Source organism: Manacus candei, unplaced genomic scaffold, assembly GCF_025592945.1.
Source record: "Manacus candei isolate 608988 ecotype Guabito, Panama unplaced genomic scaffold, ASM2559294v1 h1tg000089l, whole genome shotgun sequence".
Classification (NCBI taxonomy): Eukaryota; Metazoa; Chordata; class Aves; order Passeriformes; family Pipridae; genus Manacus; species Manacus candei.
In genome coordinates this window covers 1,767,201-1,783,131 of record NW_026138137.1, presented here as the reverse complement: position 1 = coordinate 1,783,131, position 15,931 = coordinate 1,767,201, and the positions used below count along the sequence as shown (strand labels likewise).

General features: G+C 37.2%; 1 protein-coding gene across 1 annotated transcript in view; it reads right to left on the bottom strand.

The window, feature by feature from the left end:
- Positions 1 to 15,931, bottom strand: part of PTPRN2 (protein tyrosine phosphatase receptor type N2) — a 643,008-nt gene that overhangs the window by 172,711 nt on the left and 454,366 nt on the right. The window lies entirely within an intron of this gene.

The window sequence follows — 15,931 nt, the reverse complement described above, 5'->3', positions numbered from 1 at the left end:
AATATCTTAATTAAGTTACCATTTCACCAATATCACAGGAGTTACAGCTGCTTTTGCTGTGTTTTCTATAGTACACTATTTTTTCAAGTAATTACATATCACATATTATGTTTTGGTGGATTTTAAAATAGCTTTTTGACAAAGTCCCTCAGCTGCTGTATCCTAACCATTACCAAATAAAATCCCAACCTGGGCCCTGTTAGTTTAGAAAGCACCCAGTAGTGCATAATGGGGGGATTAGGAGGAAGATGAGGTGTTTAACAGAAAACAAAAGCTAAAACAGCTAAAACTACCTGCCAGTGGACTTAATAAACCATCCTTGAGTTATGGCCTGCCTCAAGGACAAGACCTAGCATGCAACCAACTTGAGTCTAGTTAGCAGAACACTTTTATTTTAAATTACTCTTTGAATCTAATAAAGCAATTTTAATTAGATTTTTTAGTCAAAAGTTAGAGAAAGCCAGAATGAATATTGATGAATATGAATCCTTCCTACAAACTGAAAAGGAGAGGTATTTAAAAATGGTGAAACACATGAATTTGTACTGTACTTTGGCTTATACAGACCACTGTCTTCTCCAGGGTCACCTAGTAGATGCTCTGAATGCTTATGGTCATATCATCCTCTGGAAGCTGAAACCTCATGTAATCTTAGGGTAGGATTTTCAAAGGATTGAATCCCTAACTCCATTTAGGATCTTTCCCATAAACCCTAATCTTAATTGCTTGGTGGGACTTTTCACTGGGTACTGTATCTTTACTATTTTTAAAATAGAAAGGCAGCAGAGCTGAGGTTTGGGCCCATCTAATAGAACTCAGAATAAATATATGGCATCTGGTCACAAAGATTTTCCTCTCAAAAGTGACTGATGTTTCTGATTTGTCATTGATCGAAGTGCAATTTATCTTCCTTGGGGAAATAAGAATGACACAGTATTTTCCAACAGGTGTGACTCACCAGCTGCTTTCTGCCAATGAACTTTCAGAAGCAAAATCATCATCAGGTTTGGCACTGGGTGTACTGGCTTTCCCACAGCTGCTATTCTTGCAGTGTTAATGACTTGCACTTGTATTGGATCACACCAAACGACTGTGCCATGAGGCTCCCTGTATCCCAAGGGATGCTGTAGCTCTTTGGCAGCACATATATTACCTGATGTCAGACAGCACTTTCTCCAACAGCAGCAGCATCCATCAGCTGCCACAAGCTAGGAAAAAAAGCAGCTGTTTCCAAACCCATATCAAATTTTTTATATGATGTGCAATACACTCAAGTGAACCTCCCTTTCTCTCCCCTGGGATGTATTATAAATATTATGAATTTGTATTATTAATACTGTATGAGTGTTAGAATATTTCTTGTAAGTGTAGGGCCTTAACATTTGTAGGACTCAAGTGTGTCTAGGGAGTCTCTCACTAAGTGCTGATATGCAACTGCTTCTAGATAAGTGTAAATATCACAGGATAAGATTGCACAACAGTTTAAGAGAGAAAGTAAAAAAATGTCATATTATCCTACAGGGCTGATGCTGGAAAGTGTGCAGCTGTATGACAGGCATTCGAGTGTGAATTTTGACAGGGTATTAGGCAGCCAGTCTAGCAAAAATGTAATAAGATCGTTAACGAACAAGAGATCAATAGCCTTTTAATTTCTCCACCTGAAATACTGTAAAATGCTCCCTCTAACACGAGGTTTTCCAGAGAAGAATGTCAACTACTCACTAATCAAAGCTACTTTCTGCAGCAGTGCTGTGCCTCACAAACCACCTTTTAAGAAACTGTTCCTGATTTACTCGTGAATCAAATTGCTCTCACAGTCCAATGTGGAATTGCTGTAACACGAGAGAGCAACAAGGGAGGACACCTACTGATACATTACTTTTCTATTTTATTAGCAGGAACCGTGTTAAAGCCAATTAAATTTCATAGAACTGAGATCAGTTGTGCTCTTCTGGAGATTCCTGTGAAGGTTTAAAGCTAAAATGGAGAGTCTCCCACAGAAACTCTTAATTATAATTGTTCTTAATAAAGAGGCAGCACAAATGTAACCAGAATTTGAAACTACTGCTGCTGATTTAGGAGGTCTTCTAATAAAGTTTTGTTTATAAAAACTGCTCTCAAAATTTACTCTAATATTCCAGTGACACTTAAGCTGCTCATTGCAAGCAAGGTTGTTTTTTGATTTTCAGTGCACAAAAATGCTGAACATTTTTATTTAATGATAAATTTTCTGTCAAAACTTGGTATTTCATATTTCCAGTTGTCAGAGTCAGGAAATGGCTAGTGAAATGTATTTTTCTCTTTTTGATGCAAATCACAGACCATTCTGCTGGATCTTTCATAATTATTTCTGAAATGGGTACACTTTCAATTTTTCATACTTTTAAGGGTTCGAGAAACTGATCTCAGAGAGAAAGTTTAATCTAAATTGCTAAATATATAGCTCACTCTCTTAGAAATAAAACCTTTTTTGGTTTTATTTTTAATTTAAAAAGCCCCCTTATTCTAAATTCTCCCTGCCCTATTCCCCCCCCCCCCCCCAAATAAAAAATGAATAATTGCATTTTCAATTTTTTGAATGGCATTCTCAAGAAAATGTGATCAGGTGTTGCTCCAGGAAAGAATAGTCACCCTGGTCAAGCTGCAAGTGTTTCATGGCTGACTGAAAATAATGCACAGAAGAAGTTAAAACCAGACCACCCCACTATACAGTCACCAAGTTGCCTGAAGTCTCAACAGTTGCAAAATTCTTTCTGACCTCAGTGAGCTCCAGCTTTTCGGTTTTTGGGAGCTGCTGCCCACCTTCTGACACACGTCGTGTCATCACTTCAAACAAACCTTCCTATAGTTTCAAGAGTCAGTCCAAAAAAACCTCTCATTCTAAAAATTCTGCAGGAGTTTGCATCTACCACCATCACAGTCTTCCTCTCTCCCCATGTTTATTTCCCAGCTTGTTCTCATAATTTTTGATCACCAGGCATCTTTCTGCTCTGTGACAAAAGTGCTGTAGCCTTACACTGGAGCCTTTCAACCCAAACCTAACAGCCACATCAGCATCCTCTTTGGATTTTGGCCACCTAGACCTACCCTGCTCTACTTTGTTCTGGCTTCCCATCTCTTCCCTCCACACAGGCTTTTTGTTTTCTTTATTTTTTTTATGTATATGTATGTATATATATATAAAATAAATAGAAATAGATATCTTTAAAATTCTTTTGGCTTTTTTTCTTTCAGAAAAAGACGTTCATATCATTAACAGTGTTCAGGAGAACATTCTGATGCAACTCCCAGTTCAAACCTAATGATATGAATGGTGCTGTGTAGAGGAGTAGTTTCCCCTTTCTGCTCTACCATAATCTTATTTCCCTATACAAAGGGTTCACACTGTAGTAGTCAGAATGTACTACATAACAGTATGAGCTCCCTAGCTGCCACCTTCTGGAAGAACCCATATAACAAACTGCTTTAAAATTGGTTTCTATTTATTCATGCATTTGGCACTTTAAAGCCATGATATATAATTTAATACAAAAATATAAAATCAATACTGATTTAGTTCCAACTATAAAGCAAGTTGAGCACAGATCAATTTTCATAACATGCTTATAATCATTTAAACACCAACTGATGCCTGATAAAAAAAAATCGGAGAAACATTTTGCTGGTCTGTGACTTAGGGAAATAGATGAATTCTGTGAGATAAGGATTCTGCATTCAGTAAAACAGAGCCTTCACTATGCAGTCCTCTTCCTCCCCCAACACTGCTCCATTATGGTCATCCTACAAGAAGTATTGGATTAGGACTTCACAAAGAACAGCATGTCATGCAGGATTAGCAATTTTCAGTCCCAGAAACTTCCACAGAGCTATGGGCCTGAAGTTACACAATCTCAAAAAGGCTGGATTAGGTGGACCATACAATGAGGGTCAGCCTTTGCAAGCACTACCCAGACTTGGTGACTGCAGGCCTTACACTGTTGAGTATGAATCAACTAAATGGAAAAAACTGGGCTCCTTTTGGACAAACCGGACCTGCCTTCATGGGATTCTCAGTTGGTCCTTGTAAAAGAAATAATTTGAGTACTAATACTTATACATTCCACTAAACCTGAGTAAGCCTAGTGCGATGTTCAGAGTCAGCTCCAGTGTGGACAACCTGGTTCTCAAACACAAGTCATCAACCTCTGACTTGCTGTATCCTCTGTTCTTACACCGGAGTTCAGGGTTTCAAAGCCCAGTCACATCCCTGTGCCATTCTGGGCTGGAGTGTCCCTCCAGCCTGACCTGGGACATTGAACAAGAAGCAAGTCAACAAAGCAATATGTGAATGAGGTTGCCCAGAGATCATGATTTTTCGCTGCAAAAGGGAGACTGTTGCATCTCTGACCTAGGTAGCTTTGACTTACAACTTCATCCTGAAGGTAAATGTGATGGGATGCCTGGACAGCTAGAGCCTTGTGAGGAAAGGGACCACCTTATCACCAAGATGAGAAGAGATAGCAAAAAGTTCTAATTCTTCAAGACTGATTTCTATGACAGCACAAAATACTAAACCTCAATGTGGCAATTACTCATAATGTAGTGAAGACTCAGCAATGATGAAACCAGTTCTGGAAAGGGTGACTTTCAGAGTCTTACTGGGTCAAAACCAGCCCTGACACTTGGGAATGTCTCTACAGGCCGAGAGCCCCTGCAGCAAGCAGGACTCCAACTCTTCCCAAGCATCTTTCCTTCTCTACCCTTGCAGTGTAGGCTCCTCTTTGCAGTCCCTGACCCCTGCATGCCTCACCCAAAGGCTCTCTGAGGTCTGATGTCCTCAATTCTACCAGTGTAAAGTAATCAGAGCCAAGAGGAAGACCTCCAGCTTGCAATTCATCTCTTTTTAGTAAAGCATACAACACAACACATATAGCCTGCAAACAAATAAACCAGTTAATTATACCTTTGCCAGAGTGAGACAAATTTCAGATGTTTTCTTTAGCAGTATTTAATTTTGAGCTAATATAATAAAGGATTAGTTGCCAGAGGAGTTGCTTCAGTTTGGGATAAACTTGGATATGTGACAGCTAACTGAAGTCTACAGTTGCACCAGATATTATGATACACAATTAATCAGACATTCTGATAAAAAGTCTTCCATTTCAGACCAAACTGACAAGCTCAGGTCAGGGAAAGGCAAGCTTTTGCATAAGCAGTCTTTGCTGGAAACCAGCATTCCTCCATGGAGAAGTGTAAGCTGCATGAAATGGAGCAGCCTACGCTCCTCTTCTCCCACTGTTTCCTGAAGCTTTAAGTGTGACTCCCTATAATTAAAAAGTTGGCAAAGCTCCCAATACCCTCAAATCCATGATATTCATCTTTCCCTAGTAAACTCTGTTTTGATTTACTCCAGGGACAGAAACACGATCAAGAGTAGTAATCATTTCCCTACTGCATTTTTTGATTTTGATCTTATTTAAGATTAAAAACTGGAATGCCTTTTTAAATCAAGAATTTCAATAAAGAGATGTCACTGCTGCAGTGATATCTAGTGACATAGATGTTTCTTTACATAGACTTGTATTTATAGAGCAAAAATGATTATGTCAGTAATACATAGCTGTCCTGAAGAGGCAGCTCAGCAAATTATTTTGTTAGTGCTGAAAATTTACAAGTTCTTCATATTAGCACAAGAAATTGTGTAGGATTTTGTGAAAGCGTTTTTAGGATCCATTCTGCTTATCTGAATAATAAAACTCACTTTTATATATTTCCTGTTATCTAAAAGATCTCAAAGTCCCTCACAACTTAAACTAATGTGCAAGTTGGAGAGACAAAGACTACTTCCTCACTGAAAGTCAGTACTAGTTTAAACAACACACAAGACTAAATAGGAAATCATCTTGTACACCCAAAGCTGCTTCTGCAAAACATAATAAACAACTAATGTATGGCAAAAGATGAGTTTGTTAGAGCGCGAGGAAAAGCATTTAAGATAGTCTGTTGGAAATATGAAATAAATTGAGACATCAATACCAGCAAAAAATAAAATAACCCAGTCACTGACGCCTTGCCAGAATCTACATCCCCTTGTAAGAGTTGTATTTTTTCAACTTTGATGGGAAGTAGATGAAAGTTACCTTCTGTGGGTTGTATTCTCCGGCTGAGATTGGATTATCCCAATATAAACCTGTAACGAGTCGCACTAGGAAGGAGCGTGGCAGCCCTACAGACCTTTCCAAGGTGGAGCCAGAGAGGGTGAACTGAAGCAAAGCCTGGGCTGGTAGAGGGATATGACTTATTTTGCTCTTTTAAAGATCAAAATGAGGATTGACCTTTCCTGGACTTTACAAACAAGTGACCTTCCAGGACCTAGATTTGTCTCTGAAACCTTGTTCCTCATGGTCTGCAGGCTACACCTTCCCAGACCCAGAGGTTCCGGTTCATTTTTGTTTCTTCCATCCTTTTGGAATTATTTCTGAACCACATAACTCTTTTCTCTAAATTTGAACAGATCTGCAGTCTTTCTTGTGAATGCATCTAGAAGGTGTTTTGGGCTTTTTTTTAGTAGAAGCATCAATTTCACAGAGGGTAAGTATTTGCTACAGCAAGCTAGATAATTCTGGGTAACACTTGCATATTTTAAATATTTTAATCCTGAAGTAATTATTTAAAAATACATTTTGTTCCTTATTGACTTTGCTCTTTTCAACTACATTCAACAGTATTAAAATCAGAGGTTTTGCAATGTTTCTTTCCCCTTTGAAAAATTAATATTTTGGAAAAGAAAGAAAAAAGAAACTCTCAAAACTCTGTTTTAAATGTATTAAATCCATATTAATCACATTGAGGGCATTTGATTAATGCCATAATCATTCTCAGAACGTCTATGTTTCACTTAAAGTATGCCTCACAGAATTTACACATTTAAATGCAGAGAAAATATTGTCCTATAATTTCATTTCCTAAGCACCAGTGTGACATTTTTCACCTCTAAATAATAGAAACGAATCCAGGAACAATCTGCTAATAAATAAGCATGAAGCTCTGGAAGCACTGAATGATGAACTACCACTACAGGCAGTGGATGTGTTTTCATTCACAACACTAGGGGCCTGACCCAGACCCTTGATGAGTATTGTAATTCCCTCTGTACACAAAACAAAACAGAAGTAAAGTTAGTGACTAGAATCAAGTTTTGTCAGAGGTTGTCTTAGAAAGTGTTTTTCAGTTCCTTCTCAGAAAGAGAAGGTGTTCCAAGGTGTTCCAAGCCTTACCTCTCTTTCCTTCTTCCTTTTATCTTCCTGTTGAATTGTATTTTGAAATCAGAAATATTTTGCTCAGTCTATTCAAAAAAGAGTTGCCTCTTACAGCTACAGTTGCCTCCCACAGCTACAAATCCACATTTGACCTTCACACCGCATTTCAGTACAGCATTGCTTCATTTTTCACACATAATCTGATTTCATTATACGGGTCAGAATTACTCATAATGAAAAGTTGAACTAATAACAAGGGGCACCATTGATGCCTCTTGTCTCCTCATTAGAGCTGAAGACTTTAGCTTTTCATAAATGGAACCATAACCAAATATACATGCATAGGAATCATCGTAGATTTAAACTTTCTGTCATTTTTTTTCTTCTGTTCTCTTTGTATTGTCATTTTCTGAATAGAAGGTAATCAAATTGGTTTATTTAGTTTTATTTAGTTTGGAAAGACTTTAATTTATCTGTTTTGGTAAGATGTTCTGCTCACAATACAACAGCAGCAGCACATTTTTTAATGCACAGCTCTGCATGAAAACAGAACACAAATCCCCAGCTCTCCACCCACTGTGCAGTGGAATCTGTGGGTGACAAAGTGCAGTCAGAAAAGCACATTTGCAGCCTGTAACAAAACAAATGTTATGATGGAGAAGAGAAGAAAAAAAGAACCGATTTTTAGAAAGGGAATAAACCATCATTTACTCTAGCAGGAGGATGTGACTGACTTGCCACTTTAAGGCTTTATTGATTAATAAGATTTGAGGATAGAGCATAGTAAGAAAAGTTTTCTTTCTTTTTTAAAAAAATAAAAATAACTTCAAAAGATGGTACACAGCTATTCAAAGTTGCTCATATTTACTTTGGGATTGAAATGAAGCCTTTGAGCATCAGGAATCCGTTCCAGAGGGAATGAATGATGTATTTTGATTTTAGACTTGCTATTGTACTCTTAACTCATCTTTTGGCAACAATTCAAGTTCTTATTAGTTTAAAGTTGGAATGACTTGCTTATCTGTGGTTAAACAGACCAAAGCTGAGGAGTCAGTGTTCCTATATGCTACTGTGGAAAATGGGATGCTTACTGTTTCGAAAATACAAAACAAGGCTCCAGATCTGCAGCTGACTCCAAGGCTGGAGCCAGCATACATTGCAAACTCAATCCCATGATCAGAGGTTATGTATTATTTAAAATATATGAGTTTTATTACCCTGAAAAGAGAAAATAATTGTAAATGTGTCTAAATTGTTAATTATTTTCACATGAAATCTCTGATCTTTTTGAATCCATTCATTGTATACCTGTGTCTGAGAGAAGGTTTGATTGGCAAATCTAGGACCTCAGCCTCTAACAAATAGCTCTACAAGAAAACAAATTAATAGAAGAAAATTAGAAGAAAATCCTGTAGTTTAATTCTATACTAGTTGAAGAAACAAGTGTTTTCACATATGGATTTAGGAAAAGCAAATTCTAAAATGACGACCATTGTCCAGGCTAGGCTAGAGACTTGACCTGATGGAAGACTGAAACCAGAGAAATCTAAGACCAAAAGAGTTTTCATTTCTTCCAGCTATTTTCTGTTTCACTTATTATTTCTTTTATGTCATATGCTAGAAAGGACTCCCTTTTTTCCCCCCACAACATTTTCATTAAAAGAGAAATAAAAAAACCCAATCCAACAACATTAACTCAAAGCTCAGAAAAAAAATAAAGGATGCCAGATAACAAGAAGGAAAGAATTTTTTTCTTCTTTCTCTCAAAAAGTCCCGGTTAAGAGTTCAAAGCCATTTGTTTCCTTGTAGGCTAGGCTGGAATAAAATGCCATGCCCAAGATTTGAAGCCTAATTTTAAAAGTACATGTAGAATTCAAATTGGCAACAATAGGAGAAACTGCATACCTAAGAAAAATATCAATTTTTTCAGAGTCCCTGGCCTTTGCAATTTTCATTTTTTAAAGAATGTGGATCAGAATTTAAACCACAATAACTAACTGCATTTCCCACCCATTTAATTTAAAGACACTGACCTAGACCTACAGTTTTCACCAAGGATGCAGCCACATGCACCTTCATCCTTGTCATGAGGTCACAATCAGGCCAACAACAGAGCTGAGAAGTGAACAAAAATCCCTGTGCCTCAATAAACCAGAGCATTGCATTCACTAGGCAGGACAGCATTCCCATTTGTAAGCATGTCCTTTCAGTGTTTCCAATGTTGCATAAGAAATGGAGGCAACCAATATACCTAAAGAAGTTTGAAGACTCCTCTGCACTGAAATGAAAATGGAAGAAATAACAAAAAACTCTCAAGAAATAACTACTGATATGCAGAATTTTCTTTGGATTAAACTGAGGTGACATAAAACCATCATGATAGTTGTCTTTCTGCTATATCATATCGCTTACAAAACCTGATCACTTTATGTAGAAGTCAATATTTTCTCTTTGGCATTCACAACAGTCTCTTTACAGCCCCTTAATAAGGGTCTACAGTATTTTTTAAACCATACACTTACAAGTGCCACAAAAAAGCGGCTTCTAAATGTAGGAATCTCTGAAGTGGCAAATCTGTAGTAGCAAGGTTGTTTGTTGCACCATGGACTTTACAAGGGCCATTATTTATAAAAGCCCCCTATGGCCAGCATTCAAATTTCAGCTATCGACCAGTATTGAGTCCTTAGGGAAACATAAAAAACAGCAGAGTTAAATAGGGGTTTTTAAGAGCCTGGGATTAGGGTTATGCCCTAATTATGAAGTTTGGATTTGTTTCTGTGTCTGGCTGTGAAAACAAAACCCCATGCAGGCTATACTATTACGATCCCCACCAGCAGCAGAATGAGCATTCTGCACATTTGCTGTGATTTTGCTAGTGTTGCATCACTTCATAAAGATGCCTGTCATTGCTCAAAAGATACAAAAGCATCCTACAGGAAACCTTCACTGCTCTAATTCAGTTTTTTTTTTCTCCTCTGGAATTCTGTATTCCTCTATATAGACATGCTTTAGGTGACAATATACATTCAAGAACAATTATAGATTGCATCCCCTGTTGCCATCTCCATAAACAGCTGACCTACAACGTGTCTGCGTACAAATCCACAACCTGAAGTTTTAAAAATATCAACTTTAAATTAAATCTTCACTTTTTCCCTTATGCAGTTGTTTCCTATGCAATTAGCAAAAAGGTTTTGTTTCATCTGTATTCAGTGGTGCCTGGAAAGATGGTGTTAAAGACCGTTTTGTAAAAAACCAAACATGCAACCTCAAACAATCCTTCTTCTCCCCATCCCTACCATGCTTATACTCTGTCAACTTGGGGATCAGTGATTCAAAATTATTTATAGATTCACAAAAGAACTGTTTGCACTGTAAATGATGGTGAGCAGACCAGTATGTAGGACTGCTCTTCTTAAAGATTTTCATATCTTCTCTCATTTGTGGGGTTAGTTTTACTCCTTTGGATGTTTTGGCTGTTGTGCTGTTAGCTGTCTGTTAATACATTAAATAAATTGCTGTTGTGCATTAAAGCGACCAAATTTGGCCATTTGAATGCTAAAATGACCAGCAATTTCTGTTTATTTTATAGCTGATTAGAAATCTGCCTTTTGCACTGAAGCAATATTTACAGGGTATTCATGTAGCAGACACACAGTGTAATCTTCTTTCTCTGCAGCTGACAGCACACAGAGATGTTCAATGTAAAACTCAATGATGTACAAAGAATTTGACTGCTATGAGATAACTGGTCCTTTTCTTAACCCTCTCCTGATGGATTGTGGGAGGCAGACAAAATAGGGATCTGCTACCAGGCTGATAAGTTGTTTCTGTTCTCTAAAATAGGAAAGCAGGGCCATATTAAAGGTGAAACCATTTATAAATATAGTCCTGTGGAGAAGGAGACAGACAAAAGGTTGTATGTGATGTTTGAGTACCTATTAAAAGAAGCAGGAACACAAAAACTGAGCAGATCAAAATATGTGTTTGCATATGCCTATTAATTCTGAGACAAACTTTTGAAGAATGCTAGCCAATATATTACATCATGAGTAACAGAAATTGAGCTAAGCTCACAGAGAAGCACTTAAATAAATCACTTGATTTTCAGAGGATATTTGAAACTCAAATACAAAATGTAATTGCCTACCTTTAGGCATCAAATAATGAAACTGCTGACAAAATTACTAACTCTCAACAGCCAGGAGTTCGAGAAAGCTCAAAGGTTGAGACTAAACATTCATACACAGGTTAGAATTCTTTTTTTCTTTCCTTTTTTTCTTTTTTTTAATGTTTCTATATGATGTCATACATCATCCAAACTTTCCCAAATGCCTTACATTGTCTTAGGCACAGTCACAGCTGATATTTAGCGAATCTGATGGAAAAATTCACCATAACTTCTATGGCTACTACCTCTGTAATCCTTCTTTTAGTGGAGATTGTTACAATACTATAAATTCTTTCCTTTAGATAAGTTTGTAACACTGGCATGTGTTCATCTCTGTAGGATTTAAGAGTGTTAACAAGTCAGTGTCTTCCCAGAAAACTTTATATGTGTATTTACAGTCATGGACACACACTCACAAACACATGTATATGGGAAAGCTCTAATATATTTTTCAAGTCACCTTCAAATAGTCCTGGCTTAAAAGCATTGAATCCTCTGAAAAAAACCTTTCAATGTTTATTTCAACATGACAAATCAGTGATATAAGAGGAACTTGGTTGTGGGTGCTCTTTTTGCAGACGTCCCTCTAGTAATTATTGACAATTTTTCATGAACCTTTTTCCACAGTCTTGCAGAGGGATGGAGATACTGAAAGTGCCAAAACAATCACAGAAACTAAGGCAGGCCCTGTTTCTAAGTAAAATGTAACCAAACTATTTAATAGCAAAATATTTCATAAGAATACTTTAAAAAATAAGTATTTGGGTATACATTGTGATTCTGCATTTCTCTTATCTTCAGCTAAAAAGTTAGTCTATCATTTTTTTTATTTAGTAAAATCTAAATAATTTTGACTTCCCGGTTCCTTACTGCTCTTTCCAGGTTGGCAGCATTGAGAAACCTCAAAAAACTTATATTTCAATGTGATTCATATTAAAAAAACACAGACAAATTTCTCTGGCTTGGATTTTTATAAAAGCCTGTTCTGACAAAACCTTTATATTTTAGATCTAACACTTTTTCTTAGGTGCTCTGATTAAAAAGGACAAACTTCCTGACACATTTTCTTCTCCGCAGGAGCCAGGGTTTGTTTCAGTTTCAAACTTCACTTGAAGCGTCAGACATCAAACCTTTGCCCTAGAAATTACAGGCTGCACAGACAGTTTCTGAAGGACATGCAGGAATTTTATTTGCATGTTTTCTGTTTCTAGTACTTTGCCTTTACTACAGCTGAAATAACCACTGTGCAAAGAATCTGCAAACCTGAATAAAGGGAGCCAGAGTGATTAAGATCTGAGACAGTCTTTATAGGATATTTAAAGCCATTCAGTGTATTAATTAAAATAAATCTGGTGACAGCCATCCCACATTTGCTTTTTAAATAGTCCTTTTCAATTCTAATTTCTGAATTTTTAACATCACCTATATCTGCAAGATAACTTGAATGAGATTGGGAAGAGACTCAACTCTCTCTGTGATTGGATTACAGGGTAAAAAATCCACAAAACTCTTCCCTTTGCCTTCCACCAGGTAGGATAGTCCTCGTAGACTGACTTCTCTATTAGAAGAGCAAAAAGGCACTTTTGGCTATTACTTGGTGCCCAAAAGCCAGGTAAGCTCTTAGAAGCAGCAGGTTTGGGACCCAGTCATGCCTTCTGTTGCCCACACTGACTGACATGCTACACACGCAGAAGAAATGTTTTAAATATTAAAATTACAGTGACAAGTGCTCAAAAATTAGGAAACACCAAAAACCATCTAGCTCATAAATATGTATTTTGCTCCTGTTGTTAATTACATGATCACAAGCCCCTTTTTCACAAAGTCCTCAGCTGGTGCTCTCTGAATGAGCAACTGCTGAATATTTTATCTTCACTACTTAGTTTCTGCCCTAAGCCTTGGGGATAAAGTGAGAGAAGGTAACCTACATTATCCATGAAGCCAAAATACTTATGGAAATTACTGATGAGGAGGAACTGAACATGGTTTTGGTTTGCTCAGTTGTAACTGTTCTGTAACCTAACCAGTTAATTGCATCCTTGAAAAGTATCAGCCTGTCCGAAAAGGGGTCCCCCATGGATCGATCCTGTACCCTGTGCTGTTCAACATCTTCATAACTGATCTGGATGGTGGGATTGAAAGCACAATTACTGAGTTTGCTGGTGACACAAAACCAGGTGGTGAGATGAACACATCTGAAGGGTGAACCATCCTACAGACAGGCCTGGACAGGCTGCAAGAGTGGTCAAGGAAGAACAAAATGAAGTTTAACACAGATAAGTGCAAAGACTTGCACTTGGGGTGAAACAGCCAATGAGCCCAGCTGAAGGGGGCTGCAGATCCTGGTGGACCACACACTGACCAGGAGTCAGCAACAAAGGCAAATCAGATCCTGAACTGCATCCACAGGGCAATACAAACAGAGGTGGAAAGAGGATGGAGTCTCTCTCTTCACAAGGGGCAATGGGTACAAGTTGCAAGGGGAAAAGTCATGTCAATATAAGAAAAATATTTTTTACAGTAAGAAAAATCATCCACTGGTACAACCTCCCCAGGGACATAGTGGAATCTCCATCACTGGAGGTTTTTAATATGAGATTGGACACAGTGCCAGACAATCTCATCTAGGCCCCCTTTCCCCTGATAGGATAGACCACATGATCTTTTGAGGTATCTTTCAATCTGGGCCAGTTTATGATTCTATGGTAACCAAAACAGATTCACTAACCATTGATGAGATTTAGTCTGAAAAATTCTTTGCAGGGAAGAATTTTGGTTAAAGGAGTTAAGGGTTGTTTTTTTAGAGAAAAAAAAAATCAAAGATTTTTTTATTCAGGGAGTTTAGGCAGTGCAATGGCAGACAGTGCTGCCATTTCTCCCTATGCATTAAGTGTCTTGAATCTTTTGGGTTTATTTACTACCTAGAATTAAACCCAAGTGGTACAATACAGACAGAGACCTATATAGAGACAGGTAAATAACATTAATTTGGGTAAAAAAAATAATTAGTGGATCTATTTTTATCTAAAATGTTAAGACTTTTCATATGGAAACATACTGCTATTTAATTTTCAATGAACACAAAAAAGAGTTTTCATAGGGAGAGATAATTGTATAAAAGTAATTCAACAGTAAAAGATAAAATTGAAATAGCTGCAAACTAGTAAATACAGATTGCCAGATTTTAAAGACTTAGAGCTGTTTTTATGAATACAGAAGAGTTATCTATATATAATTGAGATTATTATTGCTGAACTAAGCACAAGTTAGTGGTTATGTCAATGCCTCACTGGCCTGGTTAGTTAGGGTAAAATACTGCTACCATTAAAGTCATTAGAAAGATACAGGTTTCACTTTAGCATTACTGAACTTCTAAAGAATATTTAGGAGTAGAGTGACTCACATGGTGTTTAGCCTTGATTTGCAGTTAAGATGACATTAGTATTAAAGAAGATAGAGCCCTAAATTTCTTTACCTCTTTTCAGTACTTGATTCTTCACTGTATGACACACAAAACAGCTGAACTGAGCTGGAAACAGTTTTTCTTGCCTTGTGAAAAATTAAGGGATTTCAAAAATCAAATTGTATTCATTGGCTCAAACACAATAATCTGCCCTATAGTAAATTTTAATAAATTATTTGATTCATTGTAAACACTTGAATAAGGTACAATAATTCATTGCTGTTTTGGCAATTTTTAAGTTCTAAAATAGACTTCTTCTAAAATTTCTGAAAAAAAATTAGTTGTGAAGTTATGAAAACATGCCCAAGTGTGCATCTCAACATTCCAAAGTTGATTTTTTTAAAAAAGGCTTGAATAAATCTTTGAAACTATCTTCCGTTATAAATCCTTTAAAACTATCTTTTAAAACAATTTTAAAGGAAAATTTTTTACTTGTCCCATAAAGTGTACCACATGTGGTGCATAAACTTAAGTGTTAATTCTATGGGTTTTTTTACAGAGCTTGCAAATAAAATTCTGACTGTTTTGTAACTGCATTTATTTTGTATTTATCATAATTTGATTTGGGTAAAACATCCAGAAGAACCTGGCTGGGACCACAGCTCACTTACCAGCATGTCAGATTGCCATGTGCTTTTTCTACTGTATCTGCATCCATGTAATGCCTTCTGGGAAACTGAAGCCAAGTGGAGAACCTGACTGTGCACCACCCAGGCAAGAACCTCAATTACCAGCAGAAGTACCCCTTGCAATAAGGGTGTAGCTCCTGACAGTCATTTTTTCACCACTAAACTGGGTGATTTGAAAAGTGAGGGAAACGTGGGTGAAGGGATGAAGACGTTAATTCTTGCCAGGGGTCTCTTCTGTCCTACTCAGATTACTTGTCTGTGACAGAAGTGGCAGAAAAGAAACGTGTCTGCACCTCAGCTGCTTCAGTGCTCAAGCCAAAGCGCAGGAGTGGTGATTCATACCAACCCTCTGGCTTTGCACTGCAGAGATGTGGGTGCACGTCTGGATATCAGAAGGGGTAATAACTTTAAACTGAAATAGGATAGGTTG